The sequence below is a fragment of the Lissotriton vulgaris genome, chromosome 1_1 (assembly GCF_964263255.1).
Source record: "Lissotriton vulgaris chromosome 1_1, aLisVul1.2, whole genome shotgun sequence".
In the NCBI taxonomy this organism is placed as follows: domain Eukaryota; kingdom Metazoa; phylum Chordata; class Amphibia; order Caudata; family Salamandridae; genus Lissotriton; species Lissotriton vulgaris.
The window spans coordinates 1,583,894,304-1,583,915,559 of NC_141685.1; the positions used below are offsets into that span (position 1 = coordinate 1,583,894,304).

Here is a 21,256-nt window from a genome sequence, read left to right on the forward strand (position 1 = left end):
GAGCACCGCCTTTCCATGGAACCCCTTTTTAATAAACACTCTTCCTTAGGCCTCATAGCAACAGCCACCTCCCCAATAATATATGTGAGTCAAAAATGCAATGACGGGACCAGTGGGGGAACTAGAACAGATCGTTCTATTGAGGCATCTCCAAATTTAAATATCATCAGGGAGAATAGCAATACTGACTCTAGCCTGGATTTAGTTCTGGATATCACATCCAATGAATCACTAATGCTCCTTCCAACAAAATCCAAAGCAAATGCAAAATTAGCTATAACAGCCCAAGGGCAAACGTGGTGGGACTAGACAGAGGGGAAGATGCCCAAAAACCACAAAAACAGATAAAACCCCCATAAAACCCAAAAACGGTCATAAACAGCCAGAAGATCATTTACTCTCGATCTTCACACCGACTAGTACCCCCTCACTTAATGTCCTAACGGTAGAAAAACCTGTTCCCCTTTCTCATTTTCCTTATATAATGAGGGGCTCATGGATAAAATCGAAAATCTCATGAAATCCCTAATGGCCCCACTTTTTGAAAAGGGTAAAGCGGATATGTGAAAAGATCGATAACTTAGAGCAAGTAACGATATCTAGCTCTAATACCCTAAGGCAACTTGTGGATGGCTCACAAAACAAAGCCCTGGAACCCCAAACGCGTCCCAAAGCCCAAAATAGTGTTTCCAATAATATAACCCAGTCACCAATCGCCCCCAGACCCATAGCTGCCCAACAAATGATTCACACTGAGAAGAATGGTAGGATTCCTCTGAGGGACTTGAGGGAGGTTGAAGGCGAGGGTAAGCAAAAAAGTGAGGGTGGTTCACATAAGGCAGCACAACGTGTAGGACAGGAGAATGAAAACACCCATGTAGGCAAGGACTTACCCATAGCTCCCAAAGCAAAGAGGATATTCCCTCACATTGACCTACCTCCACAATCAGCTCCATACACTGTAGTGTTAGCTGGTGTCCCAGAGTTAGGCCAAGAAAAATCAGAAACCTACCACGAGCTAAGAAACAAAGTCGCCTACTGGCTAAATAACAACAGGCCATTCCTGTTAAACGTCAGTGGGGAAATCCTATTTGCCAGGAGATTAAGTTAGGTGGGTCACAGAAGAAAAGATCTCCCGGAGGACTGCATTGTTATCAATTTTAGGGACAGACGGGTGGTCCCCCACAAATGCAATTGGCCCATTCACTTTTTGAAAGTGGAATTCACACTAAAGACCTGAGTTTTTTTCTACCCCCAATGCCCCCCTCCATCATCAACAGCCGTGTGTCATAGGGGTGTATTGAATATGGAACTAATGGAGGGGGCTAGACCTAGATATAACATCCCGACTTTCAACTACTTTGACAAGCACTCTGAGCTGGAGAGGGTGGACTGATTTGAGCCGGCGGGCTTGATTACTAATGTAAAGTCTAACACTTATACCTCTACTGAACATCTAGCCATCTTGGAGCAAGGCATCACTGATAGTGAAGAGACTTTGCCCACTATGACCCAGTTCTGTCACCATGAAGAAAGTATGGGCCTAGACTCTGAAAATGCAATCAAACAGGAAAAACCCTCACTGAAAATGTTATATTGGAACGTTGCTGGCTTGCATCCTAAGGTGGTGAATGACATCTGGCTTGATTTTGTCCATCACTTCAGTATTTTGTGCCTGCAAGAAACATGGGCGACATCTGAAATACATATAGAGGGTGATAAAACTTACTTTTCTCCCGCCGGACCATCACCCTCTGGCAGAGCAAAAGTTGGACTGACCATCTTTGTGTCCAACACTTTGCAGATCATGAAAATAACTCCCATTAAAATGGAAATAAATTTCCAAATACTCTACAGAGTAAAACTAATGCTCTTTTAATGGTGAATTACTACAATAATCTTCCTACAGATGATTTAATAAAAAACATAAAAGACATATCTTTCATTCTCCACGATCTATTAAACAAAGCCACTAATGAAGTGGTAATAATCTGGGGAGGGGATTTTAACCAAATCCTATGTTAACATAGCCTAAACACACTTTGTGGCGTCGTGGATGAACACGACAATCCAGTAACCCATTTTCCTCACACTCCAGTTTGGGACTGATTGAACAAAACTTTCTGTGGCTTAGACCTTGCTCTTGTTAATGATATGGTAAATCCTATTGCACCTCTTATTCCGACATTTAATGGTAGAGGAAGGCCAAGCATAACTGATTTTATGTTTTTGTCCTCCAAAGCAGGATTCCAAATATTGAACAGTAAGACCCATGACATTACCATTAGCGACCATTACTCCAATAGTATCACATTAAAAATTCCACAGAAATGTCCCAGACATGATATCATGAGGATTCTTGGTCAAAATGATCTGATACTAGATAAAATAAATGGTTACTCACCCAAGTGGGAAAAAGTGGACCCATTGGATGTCACTGTGAGATTGGTCAGAAATTCTAGATCAGTGATCGATAAATGTCTTGATCCTGCTACTAACAATGAAGGCGTTATGTCTAATTTTGCAACACTATTAAAATCAATAAAGGAAATCCTATTTGTGAAACTAAAAACTAATAAGTTCAGATCAAATGGATGGTTTGATAGCACTTGCACAAATGCTTATCAGAATCTGAAAGTAGCCTTACATAAAAAAGACAGAAACCCAAAAGAAATCGGTACTCTCAGGAAGACTTATAACCAGGCCTTAAAACGTAGGGGGGAGAATTTGAAAAAGGATCTCTGGGATCAATTGCACAAATCTTGCACCCTGAGGGATAGCGCCTCCTTCTGGAAGGTCGTTAAGTCGCCATTCCTATTAGACTCAAAGGCTAACCCAAGTCTTGACGTTGCGATTGATGAGCACCTGTGGGTCTCCCACTAATCGCGAAGCAAACTACCTCAGTTTTGGCTATCCCCAGCCCAAAGCTGAATCCCTACCCGTTAGCCATTCATATAACCCATGAGGAGGTTGAGCTTGCAATGTTGGCTAGTAGGAATGGAAAGGCACCAGGCCCCGATGGGATTCCAATTGATCTTTTAAAATTTTAAATGGATCTATGGTCCCCAATTTTATCTAGGGTTCATGTGCCCTGGGCCTTTTTGACTCTTGGTCCCAATCAATTCTGGTCCCCATTTTTAATAAAGGTCGACCGCCAACTACCCTCGTGTTACCGGCTTATTTCACTGCTGGACTCGCTCGGGAAAGTGGCTGGTCGTGTTATCCTAGAGCAGGGGTCTCCAAACCAGTCCTGGAGGGCCGGATCCATGCCAGATTTTTTCCATATCCCCATTGAGATACATGGAGTTATTTTAAAAATCTGGCATGGATCCGGCCCTCCAGGACCGGTTTGGAGACCCCTGTCATAGAGCATCTTCAGCAGTGGGCGTCCGATAACAAAGTTCTATCTGATCTGCAATTTGGGTTCCAAGAGGGTTTGGGTACCACAGAGCAAGCCCTTAATCAGTCTCTTTTAATAGGCAAATATGTAAATGCGAAAGGGGGGGCTCTATACATGGCGTAAGTCGATCTTTCGGCAGCTTTCGACTGCGTCAGCCACACTAAGTTGTGTTTTTTTTTAGCGGACATGGGAGTAGAGGAGTCCCTAGTAAATTTCTTACGCGCGCTATATTCAGACGCTACAGCTAAAGTCAGGTACGGCGTGGACGGGAAACTAACAAAGCCATTCAGAGTAGAGAGGGGAGTAAGGCAGGGCTGTGTCCAGGCCCCGTTTTTATTTAACCTCTATACAAACGGTCTGGAAAAAGCAATGGTTACAGGGTGCCAGGACCTCCCCATCATTAACAAACGCCCAATTCCGGTGTTATTCTATGCGGATGACGCCGTGATCCTAGCCCGTACCCGCATGGAACTACAGAGAGCTCTTGTGAGATACTGTACCTTTATGGCCAACCTGGACCTAAAGATCAATATTAAAAAAACTTTTGTTATGTCCGCTGGTTCTAAGATTAAGAACATAAAGGCAATTTACATTGATAAGCAAAAACTCAAGAGCACCACTACCTATCCGTACTTGGGCATTGTTTTTGACCATAAATCCACCTGGAAGTACGCTATTGAGTCTAGGAAGCTGTCCTTTATGAGGGCGACAGTTGCTTTGGTCAATTTTGCAAAACAATTGGGTAGACGGCCCACGGCCGAGCTTATCGAGATCTATAGGGCAAAATGCTTAGCTACTGTAATTTACGGGGCTGGCGTGTGGGGATATTGGAAGGTTGAAGCGGTTCAAAGGGTAGAATATAGTTTTGTAAGATTTCTACTCGCAGTCCCGCGGGGCACATCAACATAAGCTTGCCATCTGGAAGTGGGCCTGTCTTATTTAACAGATTTAATGAAAATCCAACCCCCTCTTTTATGGCACAGCATTTGGTCTAGTAGTGAAACTACTCTTTGTCAAAGGGTCTTACAGGATTGTATCTCCTTAGACAATGCCCATAAGATAGGTTGGATTGCATACATTAAGAAATTCTTCAATGACATGGGTATGCTACAAAACTATCATTCCCCCGCTTCAATTGCGGTTTTGCAGAGAAAACTGTTCAAAAAAAGCTTGTTTAGTTCATCTAGAATACCTGAGGCTGTCTAGTGAGGTAACTAAAGTGGCAGTTCAACACTCACTCCTAATTCAAACAACTATGACGGTCCAGCCATACCTAACTTTTAACTTTTCAGGTTATCAAAGATAAGTTTAGGCTAGATATTTTTCATCATTTGGTCAGTTTTCCTACAAATAATAACTGGGCAAAGTTCTTACAACACTGTCCCTGCGACAATACCTCCCCTCAATCAACGATTCATACAATACTGTTTTGTAAATTCTATAATGAATCAAGGAGACGCTGGCTCACACCGATTTTAAAAATCATGGGCTTACAAAGGTGCCGTCCCGCCTTTCTCGCCCTGCAATTTTTGGACGCAAAGTGTTTCGCTAAATCGATAGTAAAATTCCTGAGCTTAGTCGTTAGGCATAAACAAGAATTGGATTGACATGGGGTGCTTATTTTTTACTATGACCTGTCCTTATTTCTAAAGTTTGACATGATTTTATTAGTATTTAACATGTTAAAGCTAACTATTGCTGTTTTTAAACTGTTTAATCGCTGATATTAAAATTAACATAATTTATTTTTATCTAAGCACCACGCACTTAATATACAGCTGTGTTGAAGTGTTGTCCTCTGAAGCCCTAACCAAAAAATCACTATAAAGAATTTTTCCCTGTCATTAAGAGCATTTCAGAAATTGCATGACACTACAATGAACTTGTTATTTTCATGACACTTTACCCTGAAGATCATATTTTTAAACTGTGTTTTTATGTATCTGCAAGTATATTATGCTTTTATGGCTGTTTGACACAACCGAATAAAGTAAACCTTTGGCCTGGGCGGGCGGTCAGGCTAGGGTCTCCTGGGATATTTTGACTTTGCCTCTGGGTCAGGAAGGACTGGGAGCCCCAGATATGGTACTTTATGCCCTCTGCACTCAATATCTGCACTTTTGGGTCCATCCGACCCCATTTCAGCCCCACGTGGCGGTGGAGCAGGACATGGTAGCACCTGTCCCTCTGAAGGTGGCCATCTGTGTGAAGGCAGGGCGCCCCAGAGGGGATATTGATATGGCGGGCATGTTGAGATGGGTGTGGGAGGAGCTGCGGAAAAAGGCGAGGGTTCCATTGTTGTACGCCCCCTCGATTTCGTTGTTGCAGAATCCAATGCTGCCATGTTTTGAAGGGGGAATTAGTAGATCCCTGGAGCAGAAGCTGCTCCTCTACACCTTTGCTGATATGTTCCCTGGTGGCGTGTTCATGTTCCCCCCAGAGGCAGAGGAGGGAGAGACTGTGACATTTTCAGAACTGTTCTTGTATCATAGATTGCGCACGGCGTGCCGTGCCATCTTTGATGATTTCCCGTCGGCTCCCCCGGTCTTCCCTGCATTGGAGAATATACTGTGGGATCTCCTTCCCCCTGTAGGTTGGTCACTACATTATACAGACAGGTGCAGGCCACAGCGCCAGTGATTGAGCCGAAGTCTCTGAAGTGTTGGAATGACGAACTTTCAGTGCCCCTGGCCGAAGACCAGTGGTTATTCTGCTGCGGTCAACTCACAGAGCTCTTGCCTAACTACAGACTGTGCTTGATACATTTCAAATACCTACATAGATTCTAACGGACCCCCATAGTTCTGCTGTTGGAGATGAGGGGTTTCCCCCGCCTCCTTTCTGCACATAGCATAGTCATACACGATAACAAACTACTGGTCCGGGGTCTTCAACTTGGTAAATCAGATTGTCAGAAGATCAGATGCCCCATCGCCTGAACTGGGTGTACTGGGATATGTTGAAAACATTCCACCCAAAATATGGAAATTCCACGCACTACTCCTTCTTTTCGCTAAAAGGAGGGTGGCGGTACACTGGGGTAGGAAACGAGTGCCCACGATTAAAGGTTGGCTAGCTGATGTAGCATATAGTCACACACAATTGGGGCTATTCTGGGAGCTGATGCCGCCTACATCCCGACCTCGGAACATTTGGAAATCGTATGTACAATAGGCCAACACGCAAAAGGCTAGTGTCGAAAGTACGGGCTCTGTGGCTGGGCTGTCTGCGGAGTGACCAGAGGGAGTGGAGGTGGCCTTGTACGGGGGTGGTGAGGTGGTGTCCTTGTGGGCGGTACTCAGCGGGTGGCCATGTTCACATGGGATGGTGGGTCCCCAGTGGTGCCCAAATGTTGGTTTCCATTTACATGCTTGAAGGTGTTCGAAGTCTTTCTATCCTTGTGTATTGCTACAGGTCCCTCGAACATGTACAAATGTTAATGATGTGTACGTACTTCACTCGCAATTATATGGTGACCACTAACTGAACACCTATTGTTTTATACGACATGTGCATTTACCATGCTTAATAATCCATGGACTTGTAAGCTGGCGAGGTATGTTGTTGTTTTATGATGTAACTAATGAAAATGCTTATAAATATAATTTAAACTTAAAAAAAAGTTCAATAAGCATAATGAGATGCTGTTGAAAATGATGGAATGATGCCTCAGTTATAACATCTTCTGGTACAATGGGGAACTGTTTCAACAACTACAGGGAACCTCGATGGGCACCTGCTCCGCCCCCAGCTTTGCTAATCTGCATATGGGCTGGGGGGAGGAGCGGGTTTTCAAGGAAATGGTGGAGCCTGTAGTATTATGTGTAAGATACATAGATGACATCTTTGCACTTTGGAAGGGTAGAGACACATCTGCTAAAGCATTTGCAACAAGTATCAACAATAACACACTGAATTTGAACTTCACAAGTTTAATTAGCACTAAAGAATTGAACTTCCTTGATGTCCATCTTGCAGTCAAAAGGTCTAAAATCACAACCACCGTATATAGAAAGCCTAGAGCTGGAAACAGCATCTTAGACGCTAGCAGCTTCCATCACCATACCTTCAAACAAAGCAATCCCTATGGAGAGTTACTTAGGGCTAGGCGTATCTGCAACACCGAAGACAATTACACTCAAACTGAAAGTGAGAGGTTCTTAAGCCTCCAGCCGAGAGGATACACACAGGAAACACTACAACAGGCACACACGAATGTTATCCAAAAAATAAGGGAGGACATACTATTTATTGATAGACAAACAGACAAAGTAGATAGTTGCTAAGGTTGATATTATTCTGATTAACATCTATAACAACCCGAATAAACGTTTATTAACTGATACCGTTCTTTCACTGAGCAAGGTTTTACGGGGGTCTCTTATTCCAAAGGGGAGGGATTGTATTATTGTTGGTGGGGGGGATCTTAACCACAATTTGTGTGACCTAACATCATGGGGGTGCGGATTTATCGGGGCAGGTGTAGATGACTCGTCCCAACACTTTTCTTATCAGGACGGGGGGGATTTACTGAATGAACTGTTGGCATCTCTTAATTTAAACTTTGTAAACAGATTATGCACTCCCAGTGTCGATTTTAGTGCAACTTTTGTGAGGAGAGGCCACGGTACCACCATAGATTATATTGTAGCCTCTGAAAGTCACGCCTCATGGTATACTGATTTTCTCACCCACCCGGTAGGGTTTAGTGATCATCTTCCCCTTTCCTTTTCTATCAGATTTCCACAGGCTCAACATAATTCCCTGATAGAGAGACTGTCATGGCTGAAATCTTGTGAAATGCCCAGACTTAACGGGTATATTATTAAATGGAGTTACAATGATGCAGAGACCATGCACAATAAGATTGTCAGGGGATCTCTCGCCCATATTGAAAGGTGTTTAGATGAACAGACTTCTAGTGAAGATGTGCTGAAAGCCTTTGAAATTATCTCGCATAATATCAGAGATAGTTTGTCCCGGAGCGGGCGAGATTGCTCTTCCAGCACATCGACTAACTCATGGTTTGATGCGGCCTGCCTGAGAGCCCCCCCACCCATTTGTTTAAAGCCCCAGGGGGGGCAGTCCCCGGAGCTGCGGGGGGCCCCATGAGCCCCCTGCATAAATTAAATTAGAGCCCCAGGGGGTGGCAGTCCCAGGGGCAGTGTCGGGGGATTGGGACCCCCCCACACTTTTTTTCAATAATGCCCTCGGAATTTGGCCCCAAGGGGCAAATGTACTTATTTTCAGCAGAAGACCGCGTTTCTTTTTTTTTATATCACTAGGATTCACGTATCCTAAAAGATTCCTGCAATTTAAAAAATAATATATATATAGGTTGCTCCTGGGGGTCCTTGTGGGATCCCTGAGCAGGCCTAGGGGGTCAGGGTGTGTCTACCCTGCCTCCTTTTCACGTTTTGCGGCGTTTGTTTTTGTTTTCTTGTGCCTCCGTTCTACCGTGGCACAAGATGGCTGCCAACACTTCCTGATTTTGACAGTTGTCAGCCAATGAGCCTTCAGCTCATGCACGGCAGGGTGCTTGTAGGCTGCGCCTAGGTTACGCGGATAGATCTGCGGATCCACCGCGCCCATAGATATATAAATAACATTAACCGTAATTTTCTCAAAAACTACTCAACAGATTGACACCAGATAAGCGAAAGGTCGGAACTGAGGACTACCTCTCTGCCAAATTTGGTGTAATTCCTTTCAGTAGTTCGGGCTGTAGACGTGGCTAAAGGTCCTATGGGAAACTGCATGGGGAAAACACGTTTTGGGACCCCCCCTTTTTTCTCGGCCCCCGCTTGACCAATCACCCCCAGGGAGGGAGCAGAACTGAGCTGGCCAAAAGTTTGTACAATTTTGCACGGATTCATCAATTGGCGCCAAAGTTATTGTCAATAGAATGTTGCGGATTTCCTTTGGATAATAGGTCCTAACTATATCTACCTACTGGCATCCGCCAGTAGGTAACATATATATATATATTAGCAGCCCATCCCGACGTTGTCCGGGCATGCTGTAGCCGACGCCACTGTACCTTAACACGCTCCAGCGGCGAGCGTGTTTGTCCAGTGTTCGCTCCATCCCCGAACGTGTTTGGCCCCTCCAGCGTACGCCACTTAGACCCACAACATAGCGTCTACGTCCAACGCCCACAACAATGCTAAAGGACACGCCCACTCGTATTGGAATGCTAGTCCCACACAGAACGCTTCTCTTTTGCCGAATCCCACAGCGCCCACGCCCACAATGGACTACTTTTCACAAAACGTTCTTTTCTCCTTCTAATGTATATGTTGGGCTGCTGTATAGCCTATGACCATCTGCTGATACTGTAGTTTGCAATGCTGTATTGGGTGTTCCAATTGGTGCTGTAGTTCGTGAGCTTACCCGCCTCAAAGGTTTGGGCTCTCTCTTTATAATAGTAGCATAGATATATGTACCACTTGGCTCTGAGTAAGAAGTGGCTATTTCAAATTGTCAAATATTTTCATCAAGGGCTGAATTGATTAATATTCTAACGTAATTACTTTCCAAAGGGCAAGTTGTTATCCCGCACATCAGCTTCCTGGCTGATGCATGCCTGATGTTTGCAGAACTGCAGCTAAAAGTGCAAAGATTATTACGATTTCACGCTATCCGGAGCAGCATCAAAATTTGGGATGATGCATTGCACAAATGGCAAAATACATTGCTGATGCACACAGTCTTGTGCAATGCACAGTGTTAAGCCATAGCTCAGGGGTGGCAGTGTGCTATTCAGTGTAAGGTTTGTACAGGACTCATAATCTTCCAGAACCAATTTCCAAGCATAGACAACAGCAAAAAGACTACACAGACTATGCACTCCAGCACACATGTAATGTGTTAGTTTTTGGGAAAAATCAAAGCATTCCACTTATTTGATCCTTCTTAAAATATACATTTCTTATGATGCAAAGTCAAGTAAGGCTAACTTAATAGGCTGGGGTTTGTAACAAAACCTATGGGTGTTTGCCGTGATCCTCCACTAGAAACGCCTCCTTGATCCACCCCAGCATAAAGTGGATTCGGCACAAAGATAAGGCCGTCTTTCCAACACAGATTACCTTTTGTAGTTTTGGGCCCTACTTCAGGCCTCTAAAGCTATAAGAATAGCTTGGGCAGCAGGTAATAGTAATTTGTAATGTATCTTGAATTAATAATTAACTGCTGTTGTGGTCATCTCTACATTAGCCAGAGAGCTCCAACTTGAGACAGACTGTCACAAGCGCTGGTGTTGCCAATAAAACTGCGGTGCTGACACCAGAAACCCAGCTGCATTTCTGGGGCTGGAAAGAGCAAGCACAGACCCAGTCTGCCCTGGAGTGCACATCTACGGCACTCTACTGTGAGAGCAGCTTCAGGATTGGTCGCCATGCAGGCTGGGAGCCTATGCAAGTGGTGGGAAGGAGAGGAAGAAGACAAAATGATGAAGGGCATCAGGTAAGTTTTGTTTTTTATATTTTTTGTCTTCATTGTCCCCTGTTCCCCCCCACCCTCCCGCCACTTTTATAAAAATAAATTTTGTCTCTGTTGTCCCTATCTCCCCCTTTAGTGGAGAAGTGTGGCTCAATGGTTAGAGCGGCAGACCCTGATGCAGAGGTCTGGCCAGGGACCAGGGTTCAATTCCCTGCCTCGGCGGGTCTTGGGCTCAGAAATTCTACGGACCTGATAATTCTCGCCTCGGTGCCTATTCCAATCATGGAGTCCCACTCTGCTACTCTGGGCCATAGCTTGCTTAATCTCCACAACGGCCCCCACAACGCTAAGGATGCCTGGCCTCCACCTTGGGGGTGCCCAGGAGTGGACGCCTCACAGGGAAAGCCAGGATGGGTTCCACAGCGGTATTCGTACGAGCGTCTTGAGACCCTTGCGGGTGAGTAGTGTGCTATACAAGTACCAATTTACATTTACCCAGCCCCCTCCCTGTCCTCCTCTTTTCCCCAATATGAGCTGTTCCTGAGTACTCCTCAGCAGTAAATCTGTTGCATCTTATGCCTGGCTACAGTAACTCATACATTCAAACTGGGCAAATACCCTACAGAATGTAAAATGTACTGACATATTTACCTCTTGTCGGGTGGTCGCTGCGATGGCGGTAGGACGATCTTCTGACCGCCATTGCAATACGGACCTAAGGTTAGTTTAGACTGATATTTATCTATTCTCTAATGAAGAATTGTCAATGTTCTCATTATTTGCAAATTTTACCACAGATTAATTTAATATTAACATGTATTCAGAACTTGGATGTGTAATGCATTAAATATTTTGAATGTGGCTGTTTATAAGTGTATTAATATTATAGATTATAAGAGGTAAAAATTCTTTAAACAATGCAATGACTTTTCTAAAATATATTATATTTTTAGAGTACAGATATTTAACATCTAACTCTAAATCATAATCACATGAGTTTTCTACAGCCAAGGTTTGATTTGAATTGGAAGTTAACATATTATGTATCTTTAAAAAAAAATAATATGGTGTTCAAAATTAACTGGAAAAATGCTTGCTAATTATTTAAATGTATAACAAAGGCATACACTTGCAACGTATTTGTTTGAGGAAGATGGTAGGATTATCATTACAGACTCTTATGCTTACAAATGTTTTGTTGATTTCTATAAAAATGTATACACATCTGAAGTTAATCCTTTCATATATATTTGTGATGAAGTTGATTTATACTCTTGGGAAATGATTCATCTATAAATTAGATATCTAAAGATATTAAGACTCCCAAAAAAGGGAAGCCTTAAGGATAGTTTTTCAATTGAAGTATATTTACATTTCTGTAAAATGCTAATACCTAACTTGGTTGCGTTTTATAAATATTTACTTTTTATGGAAGAATCTCTGGATAATGTATTTTAGAAGACATACTGAGTCTTATTCTTGAAATGGTATGGATCTCACTTCAACTGAAAACTATAGGCCTTTCCTTTCATTAATTCTGACAGTAAAATGATTTTAAACATACCAGCATTGACATTAAAAACTTTTAGTGTAAGTGAAATGGTTGGAAACAAGCATGATATGTTTAATCAATATTATCCTTTAATAGCAGCAGGATATTTTGATATATATTAAATAACTATTACAATAATAAATTAGCAATGGAGTATCATTACTTCATACCATATTAAGTATTTAAAGCATAATGGTACAAATAATTCACATATTTTCTTGAAAAGACAAATTAGACAATGTTGAGCTTTATCATTTTTCCTTGTTTTTTTAGTAAGGATTTCTTGCAGAGGTTAAACACCATTTGAATACTAACAGATTCTACTATAGTGAAAACTACATTCTCGGACCGTGTGTGATCATATACTTTGGGTTGAGTAACCCTGAAACAACTATATATGAGCTTTTTTCGGGAGGTTAATGATTTTTCTGACGTACCAAGCTATATATTACACACTAAAAGCCCTGTTCACATACTGTATTTTGTAGCATGTAAAGTACAATTACTTACTACAAATTGCAATTCACAAACTTATATCCTGAGTCCTCTGCTGCGTATGTCTTTTCTGTGCGATCTCCACACATGTACATATACTACTTTGCAGTGAATGTGGGCACAACCAGACATTGGGGGAAGAATTGTATATATTTACTCAAAAATGGGTGGAGTTCATGGGCATTTAAGGAGGGTTTTGGGATGAGTATGCTAATATAAAACCACACAAGCAAAGAAATAAGACTATAGAATTCACAAAATGTAATTGTAAAGTTACATCTTATTATATTACATAAATGGGGAGTAATCAATGTTGTTTCCTGACTCCAGACACAAATGCAGGTCAAAACATTCATATGGAATCCCTTCCACAGCAAATAAAGGCCACCAAACACTGACATCATTAATCAAAGATAATTACAATAAACCTAAGGAAATATAACTCTTTGCTCCTACAGTGCCTGCATCATATTGCACAGCTTAGGCCGAGGCATTTTTTTCTCCAATCACCTGAAGTAATGCTAAACATGAAGCTAGATGAGAATTAGTTGACACGCAGTGTTGCAGTCAATGTGGGTACGGCCAGACATTGGTGAAAAAATTGTATATATTTACTCCAAATGGGTGGGGTTTATGGGCATTTAAGAAGGGGTTGGGTTGAGTATGCTAATATAAAACAACACAAGGAAAAGAATAAGACGATAGAAGACTCAAAATACAACCGTACAGTTAACATCTTAATATGTTACATAAAAGGGGGGGAGTAATCAATGTTGTTGCCTGACTCCAGACACAAATGCAGGTCAAAACATTCATATGGAAGCCATTTCACAGCAGATAAAGGCCACCAGACAATGACATCATTAATAAAAGAGAATTACACTAAACCGGAGAAAATGTAACTCTTTGCTCTTACAGTGCCTGCATCATATTGCACAGCTTAGGACCAGATATTTTTTTCCAATCACTAGATGAGTATTAGTTGACACACAGTGTCACTATTTGCAGTGTTGTGACTTCAGGTGTGGGGGTGCATTTATTTTCACAGAATTAGACAGCCATTTGTGGTATCAGCAATGTTTATGTTCCTGTCTTCTATTTTAACAGATTTGCATAGGAGAAACCCCATTAATTAAAAATAATTCATAATTCTTCTATCACCACTTTTAGTAGAAACCAAATCTGGCAGATACCCCTCTTTTTCTTTGAATGTTTTTTCCTTGTTTGAAAGAGACTCAATAAAATACAATAGTTAAGTACTCCCTGCAATATTACTATTTTAGTGTTTCCTTGCAAACGTTGAAATCACAGAAAAATACCTCACCACACAGAGAAAAAAACTCAAAAAGTGTTCATGATGAGCCCACCATGCACCATTCAGGTGCTTGTGAAGCAGGCTCCCACAATAAAACATGCCACGCTAAAGCAGCAGAGGAACCTAAGTGACTGTAAAAACACTGCAGTCTCCACCTTACAACACAGCCCTTCCAGTCTTGTATTGGACATTTTTCATTTAAACTGGCTATTAAAAACTGGTCTCTCCTTAAACGATGTTGCTCTAGACAGAAATGTTATTCCATTATTAAGTATAAATTGGAGGAGAGAATCATTAATGATAAGTTGTTTTGTCTTTGTTTACAGTCAAGGGATTAATGTGGAGCAATCACATTGTTAAATATAATTGTTCTTTTTCGAATGGTACAAGAATCTTTTAGGTTTCCTAATTCGATATTTACTATTAAGCACCCTCTGAAACCTTTGTCAAATTATCTGGTTTCCAAGAAAAAAACATTTTTCCCTCTATTAACATGGTTCCCAAACCTTCAAACTTTTGTCCCCATGATGGTTCCCTGAAGGCTCAAACTGGACATAATTGGCGAGAGATATGGAAATATGTTGTATCTTCAAATGTAAAAAGGTAGAGATAGAGGTCCCAATCTGTTTGTACCACCCAAACTCTTATATTTCTATAGAAAATAGTTATCAACTACATATTTTTAACAGAAGATGAAAGTCTACTAATAATAGTTGCTTGTGATGCAATTCTTTGCAGGTTCGACTTTTACATATCCTCTTTTTTGCCCATCCATTTCTGTACTATGGTTTCTTTAAAGATTAAGGGGTTGATTACGATGCCATTTGGAAAGGCTCTGAATCAGATTTAGGTTTGCCGAATCGGATTCGGAAGCCTTGATTCCGACTGATTCGGAAACCTTTACGAACGACCAATTATGACGTTCAGACTTTCCAAATCGGTTCAGAGTCCAAACCGGATGGCTTTCGGAAAGTCTGAGTCGTTCGAAGCTGAATCGTGTGTATCTAGGGGCCACGTTTCTGACCAACTCAGAAGCTTTCTGACCAAGTAATTACAATGTCAGATTCGGAAAGCCTTCCGAATCGGTTGTTCCGACTCCGAGCAGCTTTCGGAATCTGACTTTAGGGGCCTATAGCAAGCCCCCCTTCACCTGGGGCCCACCAAATTGGGCCCGTGGTGGTGCCCTAAGAACCCCCCTTTCCAACCATGCACAGTGTGGTAGGCACCAAGGGATGCCCGCCAGAGGGTGCACGATTTTTGCCAGACACCTATTTCTTCCATGGGAGCCTGTGTATTGGGTCGGAACACAGGCTCCCATTGAATTCAATGGGAGTTCGGCCAAATCGTATCCGGATCAGAATCGTTCAAAAACCATTCCAAGACTGATTCAGTCGGAATGCTGTCCGACCCACATCATAATCGACCCCTAATTACATTTTCTTTACTAATTTTTCTCTATAATTTAAAGATAATTTAGGAGATTTTTAAATAATGTGGATATATATGCCTAGGTAATGGAAACCTATTGCTTTGTTATTGACATTTTTTTCAACAGACTGCATCTGATTGGAATGATATTAATAAATTGTTACACAAAACTGCGTGGCTTGGCACCTTACAATGATGTGTTAGATAGGAAAAATGTCTCACATTTATGTCTAGCTATAAAATAGGGATGTATTTTGATGTTACTTGACATTACACATAACTACAACATCTAAAGGCTGTTCATTACCTAGTGAAAGAAATTTGGGAAGTTATTAGGCAACCTTGAACTTTCTTATCCTTGATCATTGTCCATATGTTGATTTGTATGAACACCCCTGTTCCTTCCCTTTTTCATTCATTGTTAAATGTTTCATTTTTCATTACGGATGTATTACACTAATGTACATTTTATGTATTTGAATATTCCAAATGTTAACTATTTGCATATGCATCAGTAAAATTGTCTTCCTGCGGTGTTTACTTATGCATTATTATTATGAAATTATTAAATAACTATTTTCTAAAAAAGCTTTGAGCATTGGCTATGAAAATTCATGGAACCCAGCAAGGATTATTGTAACCACCGTTCACTCTAGGGCGCGCGCACGCTCGCGCGCACACCTCCCCTGATGTCAGCACGCACCACCTGGCGTGGAGCGTGCACACAGGACGTCGCTAGAGAGAGTCGTACCGCCGGCCACTTTAAAGAAGCGAGCGGCATGAACATGAGGCACGTGCGGAGTGCAGGTAAGGAGGCGGGGGGCTGGTGGGGCTTGTAGGGCTTGTGGCTATGTGGGAGCGCGGGGCAGACTGTGGCCTTTTGTTTAAGTATTGCAGTTAATCAGAGCCGCTTCACAGGCTCCGATTAACAGCAATACTTAAACAAAAGTCCACAGTCTGCCCCGCGCTTTACTAACAAAAGGCGTAGTCAGTTTCCAAACACAGCGCGTACTTCAGCACACGCTGTGTTTGGAAACTGTCTCTACACTTTTGTTAGTAAAGCGTGGGGCAGACTGTGGCCTTTTTTTTAAGTATTGCTTTTAATCGGAGCCCGTGAAGGGGCTCTGATTAGCAGCAATACTTAAACAAAAGGCCACAGCGGCTGGGGGAACGAGCGGAACAGAAGGCAAAAGGGGCACAAAAGCAAGGAAAAAAACGAGTGGCACAGAGGGCAGAAAGGCACAAAATACAAGTGGAACAGAGGGCAGATGGGCACAAAAAACGAGGGCAAAACAAATTGGAACAGAGGGCAGAAAGGCACAAAATACGAGTGGAACAGAGGGCAGAAGGGCACAAAAAGCGAGGGGAAAATGACGTGGAACAGAGGGCAGAAAGGCACAAAAAATTAGTGGAACAGGGGGCAGAAAGGCACAAAAAATGAGTGGAACAGACAGCAGGAGGGCACAAAAAAACGAGGGGAAAATGAAGTGGAACAGAGGGCAGAAAGGCACAAAAAACGAGTGGAAAAGAAGGCAGAAAGGCACAAAAAACGAGTGGAACAGAGGGCAGAAGGGCACAAAAAACGAGGGAAAACGAGTGGAACACAGGACAGAAAGGCACAAAAAACAAGTGGAACAGAGGGCAGAAGGGCACAAAAAACAAGGGAAAAACAGAAGGCAGAACGGGCAGAGAGGCACGGGGGCAGCGAGGGGAAAAGAAGGAAAAACTGGGCAGAGATACAGGCAGCGAGGGGTACAAAAGGAAAGACCAGGCAGAGAGCACGGGGACAGCGAGGGGAACAGAGGGAAGAAAAAGGGGCACGGACCACGTACAGGCAGCGAGGAAGACAGACAACAGCAGTCAGAGACACAACAATGAAAATACAAGCAATACAATAAATTTGCAAACTGCCCTTAAGACCGTTATTGTGGCTCTGTATGTGTGAAAATGCACCATCTTTTCACTTTTTAAAGTAAACAATTTGAGTGCCATTTGGCGCCGCAGACAGGCGCGGTTTGGTTCCTGGCGCACATAGCCATGGTTGCAGCACACAGAGACCCTCCACTGCCGCACACAGAGGAAAAAAATTAGAGAGAACATTGACTGTAACACCTTCTATTTTACTTGTCATTTTGAGGGTTCTCTGCATCTACATGTGCAGTGAACAGTAAAGAATGCTACATCAGTCAAAGGTTTGTGTATCTTTCTTTAGCCTCCAGTAAGGCCTGTACTCACCGAGGATACCTTTATCATCTCCAAGCTGATCCATGTGACCTATCTAGAAGGTAAATATGTGAACATAGGGACGTCATTTGACCATACCTCTGACCCACTCTTGCATGACAAAACAGTAGCTCACTAAACCATCAGAAGGATAACTTACCCTGAAATGATGATACAATGACCCAGCGAACTTCTATCCATACTCATCCTCTGGCACTACATGCTACCATTTTCAGTTCTTTATCCACTTCAACATTTCTTTATAGCAGTAGCAAGCCTACATTGACAGTGTGATGACATCATTGAACATCATCAGTGATCTGCTCTTGACCAAGTGAATTCGACTCCATAACAGTTTTTCTGTGCATAGGTAAGTGCGTTAAATGGACCAGTTCTAAATACCTACTTAGCCAGGTCTGCCATTGAACTTTGTCAACAGTTCTTTTACTTGAATCTTTTTCAAACTCCCACAAACCGTTTCTAATGAGCCTCGAGATTATCCACTAATAAAGGGTGCAAGCTCTAACATCCCAATGATCATATTATTATGCCTGTAGGAGTTTTTGGATGCACTCTTGGACTTGTTTGTCTAATGGGAACATATTTATTTTTTGGACATAGAGCCAGATTCACAAATGTATTTATGCACCTATTTTCAATTGTGCAAATAAATGGATTTAAAGAGGCAATTTACCATTCCAATCACAGAATTAAGAATGTTGGGATTTGGTATTTTTAAATGGGATTAGAATTTCTTTTTACTTACCTCAGTCTGTTAAGATTTTCATCAATCCTCAAAGATGGTTAATAGTGTATTCTTCAAATTCAGGTAATTTCCTATCCAGAATATGATTCTACATTTTCTACAATCATGAGCAGAACTTAAGGCCTGATTATTAGTTTGTGGAGAATGTTTGTTCTGTTGGGTACAGAATTGATTCTTGGTTTACTGAATACTAACTAATTAAAGACAATACTCAAACCTCTTAGTAATAATCAATGAAAAGGAAAGAGAAGAAAAGACAAAGACCATGAATCAAAAAACACACCAAATTTAAATCAATCATAATCTGTATTTAAGGATAAATCCATATCTTCATTTACATTTTATGGTAATGAGATGACAATAGAAGGCTGTTTAGGTTCATGAACAAACAATTTGTTCCAACGGCACAAGTGATATGGTGAAAAAAGTGCTTAATATGAACAAGATATATACAGTGCTGCACAAATTGTTGACACTGGTCATTCAAAGGACATCCATCCCTAGGTACATAAAGCTCCACACAGCTTGGGATTTTACATTTCTATTTCACGTGGGTCGGAGAGAGTAGGGTCAGAATTATCGCAAGCACGTCAAAGTTTCGACTCAAAGAGGTGAGTGATTGAGTAATGGTCACGGCGGGTCTTCCTCAGGACAAGGTGATACAAGGGAGAGCCAGAATTAATGAAAGGAGGTCTTCAGGGGTTGGACCACTGTGGGTTGGACTCAAAGAAAGATGTTTAATGGTAATAATTCACATCAAAGGGACAGCATAGTTCTGTAGCTCTCCAGCGCTGCTCTGGAACTGAAAAGCTTTTCATGATATGAAAATGTAAAATCCCAAGCTGTGCTGAGCTTTATGTAACTAGGGATGGATATCCTTTGAATGACCAGTGTCAATAATTCGTACAGCACTGTATATATCTTCTTCATATTTAGCACTTTTCTTTTCACATTTTTTACCACATCACTTGTGCTGTTGGAACAAATTGTATGTTCATGAACCTTGACGGCCTTCTAATGTCATCTTGACACCATAAAATGTGAAAGAAGATATGAATTTATCCTTAAATACAGATTTTAATTGATTTAATTTTGGTGTGTTTTTTGATTCCTGGTCTTTGTCTTTTCTTCTCTTTCCTTTTCATTGATTATAGCTAAAAGGTTTGAGTATTTTCTTTGATTGGTTAGTATTCAGTAAACTAAGAATCAATGATATACCCTACCGAACTAACATTCTCCACATTCTTATACACCCAGGTTCTGAGGGGCTCTGGGTCACCCCATTATACTAGCTGATTATTAGTTTGGCAGTGAGAGAGTGCGGCGGCACCCCACCGCCCTGCTCCCATACCACGAAACCTCGCAGCTGGCTGCCTGCCAGATTATGAGTTTTCTCGTGGTATGACGGGCGGTCCTTTGGCATTCCCACAGCAGTACCTATTAGAAATACACCACAATTGGAGTGCCAAAGCTAATTCCTGCACAGCCTGAACTGAGCAGTCCATACAAAGCAGGAAAGGGGGTGCAGGCAGACAGGGGGGCACACCATGTGCCCCCTGTATGCATCCTGAGGCCATTAGGGAACAGGGTGCCTTGTAGGGCCACTTAGTTTCCTCACACCACAAATCTTATGGCAGGCTCACCGTCATGAAATCTGTGGCAGTGAGGAAATTGATAATATGCCTGGCGGTGCCACAGCAGCACTGCAAGCATTTTGCGGCCCTTAGACAACCATGCCACAACCAGGGATCACGGATCCCTGGTGGTTACAGCAGTCCTATGGGGTTCTGACCGCTGTAGTTGTAATAGGGCGGTCGGACCACTGGTGCAGAACTCTCCGAACACCACTGCACTTCCACCACATGTTTGGCAGTCTTACGGACCACCAAACTTGGAATTAGTCCTTAAATGGTATTCGGGTTGGAACAAAGGGAAAACATCCAAAATTGGTTGGAGTGTAGGGAAAGGGGGTTTCTCTGCAAGTAAAAATGGAACCCTCTAAAAGCTAAACCACAACTATATTACCTTTCTCATTCATTTGTGTTGTTTAGATCAGAAATTAAATATTGCAGGCTCTTATATAAAAGTCTTTTGGAGTCAGTAAAGTTGTGCCTTGTAATACTCTTTGACATACTCTTACATGCCTTTGTGAATTAGCCCAGTACATCTTAATTGGGAATAAAATGGGAATGTTCATAGAGAATTAGTCCAAATAGAAAGGGCCGTGCCTTAAGAGGGAATGTGATGCTTCGGGCCATCTCACAAACCCGTGTAAGAATTTGTAAAAGAGAACAGCCATGGCAAATCTACTCAAAAGTAAAGAAAGGCATCATAATTTTCCCCATCTTTTTAACCTGTAGTGTTCCAAACCTCTACAAACAAACTCTAAACATACAGATGAATTTGACGATATCAAGAATACATACATTCCCTCATATTTTAACAGTTGTGATATAAATATTATTAAATTGACACAAACCTTCTTTTATTTGCATACTACACGAATAGCACCGAAAGAGATGAATATTCGTTTCATAGCCGATTTACAAAACGTGTGTGTTTTCATTTGTTATCATCTTTAATCTTTGGCACCTATTCTGAAATTCTTCAGCAACTGAACTATGGGGACGATTG

At 42.0% G+C, this 21,256-nt stretch overlaps 1 protein-coding gene across 3 annotated transcripts in view; it reads right to left on the minus strand.

Moving 5' to 3' along the window:
- Window positions 1-21,256, minus strand: part of KCNC2 (potassium voltage-gated channel subfamily C member 2) — a 736,065-nt gene that overhangs the window by 67,918 nt on the left and 646,891 nt on the right. The gene's annotated exons all lie outside the window — the stretch shown is intronic.